Source organism: Amphiprion ocellaris, chromosome 11 (assembly GCF_022539595.1).
Source record: "Amphiprion ocellaris isolate individual 3 ecotype Okinawa chromosome 11, ASM2253959v1, whole genome shotgun sequence".
In the NCBI taxonomy this organism is placed as follows: domain Eukaryota; kingdom Metazoa; phylum Chordata; class Actinopteri; family Pomacentridae; genus Amphiprion; species Amphiprion ocellaris.
This window is the reverse complement of record NC_072776.1, coordinates 8756141-8769164: the sequence shown is the minus strand read 5'-3', so window position 1 is coordinate 8769164 and position 13024 is coordinate 8756141. Positions and strand designations below refer to the sequence as shown.

The following is a 13024-nucleotide window of genomic DNA, read 5'->3' as shown; positions in this document are numbered from 1 at the left end:
TGGTCTTAATGTACTTTTAATGACACGTGTCCCGGCGTACCTTTGCGTTAACATAGCCATTTCAGTCAAGTGCAGGCAAACAAATCACAAATCAGTGACAAATCATCACACTTGAAGGGCGACTTCAAGGTGAATCACACAAGAAGTGTCAGTAGGTGCCACACTGCATCCCACAGTGTGCTAGATGTAACTTATCCTGACTGCAGCGCTCCAGCAGGTAATTTTCTGAACATTTTATTTTGTTGTCTGATATATTGCTGCTCAGATATGGCATTGCTAAACCCCAGAAGATAAATCAAACATGCAGTGGCTGCCTCTGATAACTCAATAAGCACCTGGACTCCTCCTAACATGTCACACCTGCACTCTTACATATACCACTCTCATTCTCGGGGCCTCACTGGGGGGCTCAATACACCTGCCTAGTGCATTTCAGCAGCCTAGCAGCTGGGAGAGAAACATCATGCATGCTTAATTAGGAGGATCGGGAACCATGGGACGAGGTTGGTAATTTTTAATGCGTAGTATATACTCTGTACTGTATGAAAATCCATTCATCCACACAGCATCAGGAAGTGGTAAAGAAATAAGATTTCATTTGTATAACTGCTAAAAAATTATGAAAGGTCACTCCTAACACAAAAGAAGGAAAAAATCTAAATAGATATATGTCAAACATCTCAAACAACATTCAGCCTCTTGTAAAATGGAAATTATTCCTCCAGTATTTTAAACAAAGAACATGAAAAATGAAAGCATATTCATTTCTTTGTGTATTCTACTTTCTTCACACTGCAGCGTATTAAAGAGACTTAATTTAATGAGCATATTTGAGCATATTTAACAAGAGAATACCAAAGGGAGACTTTGTTGATCGATATTATTGCATACTTTCCATCCAATCAATTTAGTGTCTGCTTAGGAGCCATTACCAAGTGTAATAAATAGGGGTTTGTTTACGAAATAATAATAGTGTACTGATTCTCAAAACCTGGAGGCATTTATTAAATTGCACGGAGAAATGTTCAATGTCATGTATGGATAACACACAAAAGGCCCGTTCAATGGATAGATTATTCACTCTTGGACTGTCAACAAGTACATAAGCCAAACATTGACTTTCAAACCCTCCAGATGAAAAAGATTAAGTATCTGAACTGTTAATCGTCAAATAAGGTCTTTGTAAGGAGATTATACTAATGAAAATTTTTACAGTTCACAGCCATATTTCAGTTGCTTCTAAACCGAGCACAGTTGATAAGTGAATAAATAAATGTGCAAGTTGTTGTGTAGACGTTCTGTCTGCAAAATTTGCTGCTGTTGACAGGAAAAAAGCATTATGAATTCAAAGAGATAAATGTTTCCTTGAGCTGGGATTTGATGCCTTGTAGAAAACAACTTGCTATAGTTGTGTTATGGCCACATGCACAGAGGTAGTAGTATCTGAGAAGCCATTTCAGACAGGAGGTTAAATTTCCAATGAATTTTTAGTGTTTTACAAGGGCAATCTTCTCGTGTGAGAGTATTGCTTATAAGGTGTGACTCTTATCAACACAGCACAAGGTATGTGTTTATCACAGACTTAAGTCATATGCCCGAATCTGATGTGAGGTCCAGCGTTGCTACAGAGGCTATAAAGCCTATAAGGGAGTGAGAAGGGGAGAGGCGGTATGATAACTCAGAACGTCCTGCTGTAATTATGGTATTCATGAAAAGATGAAATTGAGTGCAGACTAAATCTGTAGCTGCAGGCAAAATCAACAGCTTGGCATTACTCCGTGACCCCTGCCTATCTTGAGGATACGGCCAACATACCAAAACTTTGCTGCTTTTTTTCATCAGTCAAGAGTGAGGGAATGAAGTGCATCGATTGCTTGTGATTATTAACTAGACTGAGATAAGCCCTCTCCTTATTATGCAGATTACTGAGGCTCCCCGCTCCAGCATATTGTACAGATGCAAGGGAGCAGCTGCTCTTACAGATGGTGGGTACACGGATCTATCATTATGCCTCCATTGTCTCCACTTCAATTGTTTGGGGGACAACAGAACTGCATCAAAGAGGAATCCGACTGCAATGAATTAAGAAAGAGAAACGAAAACCATCAACTAAATTTATACACCGGAGGCCGTGGAATGGAGAGGAGCGTAAAGCTGGAGCTATTTCATATATACAGCCATGGAGTCACCCAGTCATGTATACTGTAGCCAAATCTGTTGGATGCAGCACTGTGCACCAAACATATGTTGTTGTTTTTTTTTTTTTTTTTTTATGAACAAACAGATATTAATTCAGGATGCAGATATTCAGATATGAACAACAGCTTTTTAGGTAAAAATGTACAACTAAGCAAATAAATTAACAAATAGATAAACACACAAAAATATGGAGTTAAAACTTAACTTAAATTTTGATTGCATGCATTCACCTCCTCACAACAGTTTTTACTTTTGAAAACTGCACATACAACAACTGACCGTGGCTCCAGAATATTCAGTTTTAATTATATATGAAATCATCCCACAAAGGCAACCACAGAGAGGAAAGAATATGCAGACAACATCAATTTTGCCCTTAAAGGGAACCTCTGGTTGTCCATTTGACTCGCCACACCTCCCGCTGTGCACTGCTCGGATCAGGACACTGGTAGCTCCTCTGATCAAACATGACATTACACTAGAGGGAATTACATGCTCAGATTATAACAGAGAAGGTCACACTGAGTCATGACGGCAGTCTCACACTATTTCACAGATAGCGAAGGGTAATATTACTTTAAGAATTAATGCAGTGACATTAAGCCGAGCACAATACAAGTCTCCAACTCTTGTTAAGGATGGAAGCTGGGAATTAAAGGTTGGATGGAAATATGACCGCGATATATAGAAAGTATTTACACATTTTCGAGCAAAATTTTTCTTACTTATGTGAATGCAACAGTGGGTGACAAAGACAAGGATAAAATACATGCTGTAGGGCAACAGAAGCTCATACTGGAGTGAAACATTGGGGCTATATTAATGAGAAGCTAACAAACTGAGAAATACAATAGCTAAAGTAACCACCAAAAAATTTACTGATATATTATAGTGATAAATGTTGCATTAGGTAGTATGCGCACTCTATTTCCCAGATTATAACATTCAAAATATGTTAGATGTATTCAGAATGTTCACAGATTTACCAGTACTATTGAGCTGGATTGTTGAGGAGGCTGACAGAGGAATACGGCCCGTAAAAATGTCCAGCCCTCCTTATCTTATCATTTTCCTTCATACCAGTGTCAGTATGGCAAATTAAGCTCAACCCAGCAGACTTACAAGGAAACTCAATAATGTCCGTGAGATAACTGGATTTCATTTTTATTTTATGTCACCGTACAGCAATATTAAGGATGGATCTTGGACCTTTTTTGTCTTTGGGTGCATTTATTCTGTATAACAGCAGCCATTGATTACAAAGAAAGCGCTTCAACCACAAACACAAGATGCCCACTTGCATCCATACAGTAATGTGCAGTAATTCCCATAAGGTGGAGAGAACTAACATTATTTGTTCCAAATAGAAAATCAATTCCTTAGCAGAATACCTTCTGTTTTCAATATCCCAAAGAAGCTGCTGTCTTCAGATGATCTCAGTATGAATTAATAAATCCCTGTTTACCAGCTTCTTCACTGCCTATTTATTCAGTATTAAAGCAGATTTCATGGCATAAATACAACTTGCAAGCAATTCAGTGCCTTCAAATATGATTTGTAAGTGGGTAAAAACGCACAAAGGGCACAGGAAAATAAGTAGCTGTATCCCATCCAGTCAGAGGGCCATATTTCAGGATTAATTCCTTAACTTGCATGTGCCGCATTCAAATAAATAACAGTTTTCCTTTCTTGAGTCATGTGTCATGGGTGGATAGATTGAGCTCCTGTCAGAGCACAAAGCTCCCCTCACAAGTCCACATTGCCTCGTCTGTTGTTAGGACTTCGTCCACATGGGGCCAAATTTGATTGGAAAGCCCAAAGGGAGGAGTTCCACCAGTCACAGGGGCATTGTTAGCGCCTCCAAAATGGCCAAAGAAGAATGACTGATTATGCAACCACAGCCAGGGTTACTAATAGGAATTCTATTTGAATTTCTAACATAACAGATGTTTGCTGGGCACCTCCATGGAGTGCGCATACACAGTTATGCTAATTCGCCAGTGTTTCCCTTCAAGTTAGCTCAGAGTCATTAGAGCACACAGCTAGCTTGGATCCCTCTGTCAAACTAATAATTGGCCATTATTGATATTAATTAACATTTTTGCTCTCTATGTCCTTTTTGACCCACTATCTGTGAGTAAATCCAGTTACTGAGTCCTATTAGGGCAATAAAATCCACGGGACTCTATAGTAGTTGCAAGTCATTTATCAGAAAGAGAACATAAAGCCAATTAGGAATGGGTGCAGACAGTTGTCTTCATTCTCTACTGACTACTTCTTGATCTCCATTATAAATTGCTAATAGAGCAGCTACTGGTTAACAAAAAGGGGGGGAGGAGTGGCGGGTTACCATTGCTCACTCCCACCCGTGATGACAGGTGAATAGCACCAACAACAGTATTTTTTGTAGATGAGTCTATGCCATCATCAGCTGCTGTTTTTTTTCCCCTCAGTCTGTTTGTTAAGGACATCATGCTGCACTTTCAATGATGTAAATGAGCCTAAAACTAGAATATAGCAGAAAAAGCATTAAATTGTGCATAGTTCATCCTCCAAAAGTCATAGCTTTTGATCTCTCTACTATTACGATGCGATGAGCATGAGAAACCCTGCACACCATAGGTTTATGGGCTCAGATCAAGAAATCCTAATAGGTGTATATTGACTGGTTTATTTTCCACAAAACTCCAAAGGGACTGCTGGTTGCAAGAAAATATATCAAAAAGCCTATCAACAATGGTTGGGTCTTCTGTGTAAAATCAATAGAGAGCCATAGATGGCTTGAGTTTTCACAGTTCTCTCTCGTCATTTAAAAAGACTGTGCACTATATGATGCCTGGAAGGACCCACGAGATTTTTGTAACATAGCAACCACGCCATATCTTTGAAAAGACACAGATTAGTAATAACCTAATCTGTTATGCCACTGGTGAAACGCAGGAGGCTGTTGTTTTGAACTTGGTAACAGGTTACTGCTGCGCTAACTTGACACTTTGGGAGTGAGTGGTTTAGTTTTCGAGAACAAAAGGACTCGTGAAGGATCATGAGTTGTTGTTGAAGCGGGTACGTGAACATAACCTACAACTTATGTTCCTGCTCCCTGGATCCAGATGCTACCGTGGCAGACCAGGTTTATGACAAGAGGTATTGCGGTCCCTTAAATGAGCAGTATTTAATAGCCTGGATTCAAGTGTAAAGGCTCTCTCCCCTGTGCATTACTCCGAGAACCTAATTACAAGTTTCATCATCAATCATGAGCATTATTTATTCAGTGAAATGAATTTCTAATTAATAACTGATGAGCATTATGGCCTCTAAGACTGTAAAGCAATTAATTATGGTTGGCAACAGGGAATATCCCTGTAAAGGACTATCTGGTGCACAGTCACAGCACAGCGGTGCCAACAGGCTAATGTCCACAAAGAACATGCTCTGGATTGTTTTTACACCTATCCTTTACTGAGATAATTACTTCCAAGAATGTTGTCTGGGGGCTGTCATACTGTTAGAGATGTAATAAATACCAAAAGCTGCATTCAATTTTGTTCAACACTGTTTTGAACCTTGTGCTTCCAACCTCAATCCTGACAGATGTTTTGGTTTCATATTTGGGCTGCAACAGGGCCCACTGTGCATTTTGCGGCAAGATATGGTATAATTTATTTAAAGCAACATCAGTTAAACAGATTAAGGGCTCTATCATCAATGGTAGTGTTTTGTATTTCCTTTCTTTTGGTTTTATTTGTTTTTTTTAATTAAAAAAAAGCTACAGTCCCAGTTTAATTATACATTTAATGTCTATTAGTATTGCAGTAAAAATGGCATTACTACATATTGTTGTCAATCACAAAGAGCTATTGCACAGATGTTTATGTATTAACTAACTTGATTTGTTATTTTAAAAGGCTTTTCCAATAAACTTTCCTTTTTTCATCAAGCAGCATGCATTTTGATATTCTTTCTTAATTCTGCTATTTGCTCCAGTTAAGTATGTGTTCACCAGATCTAATCTAAATGTGAATGACAACCAGTTGATGAACAAAGTAAAAAAACATTTGAGGATATACATAGGATTTAATTGCTATTGATTTATTGTTATTACTAGTTTAAAACCAGAACAGATTGGCACTGTAACTTAGTTTAGGCCAAAATCGAAGGTTAATGTTTATGTTCTGTTAATCAAAATTGAATTTCCCATATAACCTGCGGCAGTTGCTTAGTATGTGCCTAAAAATAACAATGCAAGTTTCAGGCATTTAGGTGACTCTACAAAGTTACTCTAGAACTAAATATTTCCACCCTGACAAAATGTAAAATATTCTTTAAAGTTTTTACCATTGTTTTAAAGCAAGGTCATTACAAGAGAAGAACAGAACGGTAACAGCAAGACTCACAGCTGCTGGTGAAAAGAGAGACATAATTACATAAAAGCTTGTCTGCAGAAATACTATGGGTCGTGAGAAGAGATTCAGAAGTCAGCACTGATTCTGCCGGCCTGACCTCCTTCAGGGGGGTTTTACAGGAAGGGTCACCTGATGGCAAATGACCACTCACAGTTTAGAATAAATATATATACTGTCGTAAAATAATTCAGTTATGGAAGCAAGTGCCTGTTCTTTGTCTGCAGAGTATTACATACACATAAAATCAACCCTGCAGACTGTCATTTGCACATTATTGATGACTCTTCTGCTGATACTGTTAATGAGTATTATTACATTTCTCACTGCTATAAATCCCATAAACAAAACATTTGGCATTTTCTCCATCACTGCAATTTCGTCTAATTTATACAAAGCGTTACATCGTCACATCTCTGTAATTGTGCTGTCTTGAACTAATTCTTTTCAAGGCTCATTTCAGTTACAGTATCCTTGCAATAACCGTGGGTCAAACACAGATTGGTTAAAATGAAAGTAGATTATTGTACATCTTCCTCCAGACATTACAACAAAATAGACACATAATGGAAGAGACACAAAGAAAGTCAAAATGATGATAAAGAACTATGAGAGGCTGTAATTCTGTCAATTTAGAAAATGGAAATCAGCGAAGCAGCTCTTTAATTTATCTGTTGTTTCAATTCAGCACAAATTTTTGCACATTTGTGGCTTTTTTTTTGCATATATTCATCTTACACACAAGTCTATCTGCACAAAAGAGAGATGGATTGAGTCATGCATGGCTGTTTGAGCCATCCAGAGTAAATGTAATAAATGTACATGACTATAATGCTGAATTGCAGCAGTGTCTTAATGTGTCCTGCTTCTGTATGTGTTTAAAGACAACCTGATTTTTGTATGTCTCTTAACTGACTTTAAGGTTACTTGTTCTAAGTGCATCGTGCATCCCTGTCTGTTCTGTGGCTTGTGTCAAGATTTATACAGATACCTATTTAAGTTGTTTGTCTAAATACAATTCAATGTGTGCATTAAAGATTTTGGGCGTACCTCTGCGTGTATATTGGTTTATTCAAAACCTGTTATTTCTTTTCTCCTTCTGTTTTGAATGGAACATCGGCACACAAAAACTGAATTTGCAACACGTCCTTTGGGATTTGTTTTCATTGTGCCATTCATTTTCTTTGCATATGCTTTTTTTTTCCAGGGTCACAGGATGTAGGAATCAATGCCTGAGCGTACTGATCAGACCCTTTGTACCAAGTATAACACTAGAAGGCATAAACTACATACTAATGTTGAAATTGCAGTATTTATGCAGTTTGTATAGAAGTAAATGATGCATTGTACTGTTTTGAACAAAGTGACTTTGGAGGACTGCACCCGATTTTGAATTTAAGACAACCATATGAATTCAATAAAATGGAATTTAATCAAGAAAATTTTCATAAATTTTATAGAAATGTGTCACTTATTTTGTAAGATTTATTTTAGTAAGTATTACATTGTAGAATAATAATGTCGACTGGCACAACAAATAGCGTTAATACATAATGGTGGGATTTTTAAACATATCAAATATTATATAGTAACTGTGCATTTCACCATAGTACTCAACGTTTCATATTTTTTCATATGGTATCAGTACTGTATTAAAGAAAATGTCAGTCTGTGCATCATAAGCCAGGGACTCGGGGGACAGGGGAACATATGCAGAATATTCTTAACATCAGGACTGCCACACTTTTTTGTGATGATCAGTGCAAACACAAGATTCCTATTTTGTCACTATTAAACCACCATCTACCAGTATTTCTGTCATCATGCTGCACAATTTCCAGACAATGCAAATTAAGCAAAATGTAACATCTAACAATGCCTCTCAGACATCATTGTTCGATTATTGAGAGTCAGTTCTTATCCAAACACATGTCCGAATGGAACCCACTAGAAGATATATTAAAATTTGAGGCTGTTCTTAGTCAAAAATGATCTCCCAAGATGAGAAATTAGTAAAGCATCACCTACTGGCTTAGTTTTATTGCAAGTGTCTATCTCTACCTGAAATTAAAACTGGAATTTTCAAATCTGTCTCTGTATTATTGGATACTTTTGTGTTTGAACTTGTATTTCAGTCCATGAATATATTTTAAATGTTAAGAAGTGAAAGAATTGTCTTTCTCTTATGTTTTCATATTAGCTTGCTTCAAATTGCCACCCAGGGGAAGAACAAAGTATCTGAATTGAATTAAACTGGGAAATGAATGGAGCACACAAGAATGAGTGCACAAGCGACTGAAAATAAACAAAACAACATTTACTTTATTGGATCCTCATTCCGTTGTTATTTCCTAAATTAAAAAACACAGATAAAACTAGAAGCAGCATGCATGGTTAGATTTAATCTGCTGTACACTGCTAGAATGGTGTCCAGAATGACAAAATCAGCAACACAAAAATCAGGCAAGGTTTTTGCAAATGATTCATATTGAGGGGATTTTCCATAAGTAGATGCATTTCTCTAACACTGGGGTCTAGGCCAAATGTGTAGGCTACTCTGACTTATCTAAATCCATCAGACGCTTCTGTAAGAGAGGCAGTTTTAAGAGCTGTCAAATTAATGTCAGCTCAACATTAAAAACTGAAAAATGTGGTCAGGGTGTTGCTTCAGGTACTGGTGGGCAGATAAAATACAATCCAATATGTCCCAGAGCAATAAAAATACCATATGAGTTGAGCATACAATACGCTTAAAAAAGTGAAGGGATATTTGTCTAAAAACACTGTTGGGGTGTCATGCAAGGTCAAATCAGTAGTAAGGGTTTTATTTGGTTATTCTAACCAAGTTGCGGGTTCATTGTGGAACCTTCTAGATCCTTCCCTTGTGGTCATAGGTTCAAACAAAGTGGGCAGGACTTTATGTTAGTTAGCATGAATACTTTACCTATACTTTTAAGACGTTGTGGTAATTTAAGCTCTTTTCACCATAGCAATAAAATCTAGGATTATGGTGGTAGTGGCTAAGTAGTTACTAGCTGCCTGCTAGCTCACTTTATCAGTCGGTATAAGGTTAGCAGATAAATCACAATGTCCATAGCCTTTTTAACTTTGCGATTAATGTGTGTCTTGACTTGGCTGTTCACCTGACTTTAGCTGCCCCACTGCACACTGTTATATTATTTTTTTAGCTAACATTAGCTAGCAAGCTATGTTAGCCAGCTAGCTAATATTATTAATGATAGCTAGTTAGCTATTATTACACAGCAATTTGCAGTCATCTCTCATGGTACAATATTAAACACTTGGTTCTATTCAGTTTCTTCCTTCTGTAAAAATACCATTTAAGTGGCGCAAAAAGCAACAGCAAGCAAAATTGAGGTAAAACAATACTCTAGCATGTGAATCTGAGCTGTAAATAGTCAAACTATACTGTAGCTAGGGTTCCTACCTTTCACAAATGAAAATAAAGGACGCCCAACACGGCTCCTCAGGGCCACACTTCATTAAAGTTGGAAAGATATTCACAGATTCGGACTTCCAGCATCAATAACTCATCAGATATACGTTGTCAAAACATAAACGGTGCCTCTTTCTGATCGTTGGAAGGTAGACAATGTGCTACAAGCCCAGTTTTATCTAAAGTAGCTGTCTCTCAAGTTACAGGAGTAACATTGGTGTCAACAGGAGCCAGTTGAAGGCTGCAGTGATTTTGGTGACACTACAGAGTATAAGAGTGAAGTTATTGATTATTGTGCACTAATTAATTGTCAAATAAAGGACGATTCCGTATTTTAAGGGACAGGTGGCAACCCTAACTGTATCCCATATCCATTAATGGTACTAAGTCAGTAAGACATCATAAATTGGTAAGCCTACTGCTAGTCTGTAAAAAAAAAAAAAAAAAAGTGCTACAAAAATGTTGTCACCATAAAAACTCTGCAAAGTTGTGTGAAATTCTTACTGACTTGATTTCATTCTATGTCTGTGACTGAGCTTGCAGCTGACACTGATGGACAGTTTAGTTCGAGGAGAAGTTCACTGAATGGCAGCTTGAAAAGACGAGAGTCACTGTCCACCTGCTGCTTTCAGAGTTCAAAAATGAAATCTATTCATCATATCTGGGAAACTGTTCATTATATTTAATTAATGTGACCTTAAATAAAGAATGTGACAACTGAACGGAAATAATGATCTTGTCTGATTGAGTCTGTTCTTATTACTAGTCTACTGTTGTTTTGTTGTTTTTTAGCTCTATTTACATATTCATATGGTAAAAAACATTTTTTAGACATTTTTTTTATAGGGGCTCATCATCAGGTGGTTTCATTGATTGCAAATTACACTTTGTATTTCCTGTAGAGCCCAGTCAGTAAAATAAATTTTTATTAAATTACTGTTATTATTATTGTTGAATATTAAAGTAGGTAGGCAATGAGACGGAAAATAAACCAGTAAATGGGTTATATTTAATTCAGCAAAAGAGTTCATTTTGACCACTTGGATTGGTCAAAGCAACCCCAATCTTTTATTTTAACTTAAATAGAATTTTAAAGCTCTAGAAAGTAATGATAGAGGTCTCCATGTAAACGATTCTCTTGATCAAAAGAAAACCCAGTGACTTTATTATAATGAAAGAGAGACTGAATTTTGTCAGGCATTGCTACTGTCATTCACACAAGCATTACATGTTCACTTTTTACTGGGCTACATGCTTCAATTGATGTCCCAAACATATTGGAAACTAACTCACAGGTAGCATTATTCCACAGTACTGACTTTGGCGCCAGCTTAGAGAAATGTGTGTTTACTTACATCTGCCTTTTTCCTAGACTGAAGTGCAGGCCTCAGATGTGGAGTTGATACCCTGACACTGTGTTGTTGCGGCCCGCTGCTCCTAAAGTTCAAAAGAGACACAAGTTAGGAACAAATTCCTCCACAGTAAGAACAACATAAGTTAAATGAGATTAAAATTCACCGACCTTTAAAGTTATTTCCAGGTGAAAAGCATTGTGGCAATTCTGCACCGAGGGTTAGCTCAGTTAGCTAGTAACGTTAGCAATAACTAGCTAACGGCTAATCTTAAAGTTGCTCTCTCGCCATTGATTTAATCTATTAGTAGGATCTCTGGATATCAAAGTTACATATTTATAGACTTTTTTTTCTTTTTTTTTTAAAAAAAATCCCTGTCCTGTCCGTGTGTGTGTGTGTGTGTGTGTGTGGGAGCTGAAATTTCAGGTGGTGACATTGTGCCAGTGTATGATCATCATTAGGCTGATCTGGTGACCCTTCCGTCAGCACAGGTAGCTACTGTACAAGTTATTGTGGTTGTAACTAAAACTATTTCCTCCACATTGACTCAGTCTATTCTTAACTGAAGTGTAAAATAGTCAATTTAACGATCTACAGATGACTATGTTAAAAACGCTGTGTGGAGAGGGAAAGGCCCGACACACCTGATGATAGGAAGTGTTCAGATGCAGGTAGAGATCTTGACGTTTTAGCTTAAAAAAGGAAAAAGTAGCGCCCATATTCAGTCTTGAAGTCTCAATTTTTAACAGCGATCACAATTTTGAATCTGTAAACATGATCGACTGTGGTATTGACATTTAAAATGCGATCTGTTTGTGAAGAACAAAAAAACGCATGTCGATAAAACACTCAGTTTCAACGTGGGTAAATCAGTGTTGAACGATCTTTTCCATGGTTAGCATACACCGTAGCCAGCACGTGAGGCGTTTAGGGAACATCAGTAAAATGTAGTATTTACTGATAAGCAGATGTTCAGCAAGTGTTTAGCCTGTACCCAGTTTATGACTGATATCAGGCGAGGATGGTGACAAAATAAATACATTTTCAGATTAAAATATTTTGCAAATATCAATTCTTGTATCACTGAAAATCAGTGCAACATAACTAGGTTATGCAAAAACAGCTATTCCCCCACATGCATGGTGGATAAATAGCTGTGGCAACGCTGAACCAAAACAAGGGAATGGGGCAACTGAATTATTTGCTGATGCTATCAGTGGAAAGTCTGGAGCCATGCTTACAGTTCTGCTCGAACACTGTGAAACTACACCAAGGTACACAATGGAGTAATTTAGCCATATGTATTTGAATCAGTAACAAATTCTGAAGAAGAAGAATGACACCAAAAGCAGCAACCCAGAAGTTGGCAGGATTGGTTCTTAAATCTCTGTTTATGAGACTGTCATTGTTCAACTGGGAAATGTTCAGCTATGACAACTTTATTTTGCTCATAATGTGTCATTTAGCATATACAAAACATCATATAGACATGGAAACATGGTAAAAAAAAAACTTGGTTCTCACCAGAGAGGGGTGTCAAAATGCACTTGATTTCCTCTAGTTAAATCTATACACTATGGTTGAATCTCACCTTCTCTTCACCTGCACTACCGGCA

The 13024-nt window shown here is 37.3% G+C and overlaps 1 long non-coding RNA gene across 1 annotated transcript in view; it reads right to left on the bottom strand.

Moving 5' to 3' along the window:
* Window positions 1–11495, bottom strand: part of LOC129350045 (uncharacterized) — an 85379-nt gene extending 73884 nt beyond the window's left edge. Inside the window, exon 1 of the long non-coding RNA XR_008603255.1 lies at window positions 11412–11495. This is a non-coding gene — a long non-coding RNA (uncharacterized LOC129350045). The remainder of the gene's footprint in view (window positions 1–11411) is intronic.
* Between the last annotated feature and the right edge of the window lie 1529 nt (window positions 11496–13024).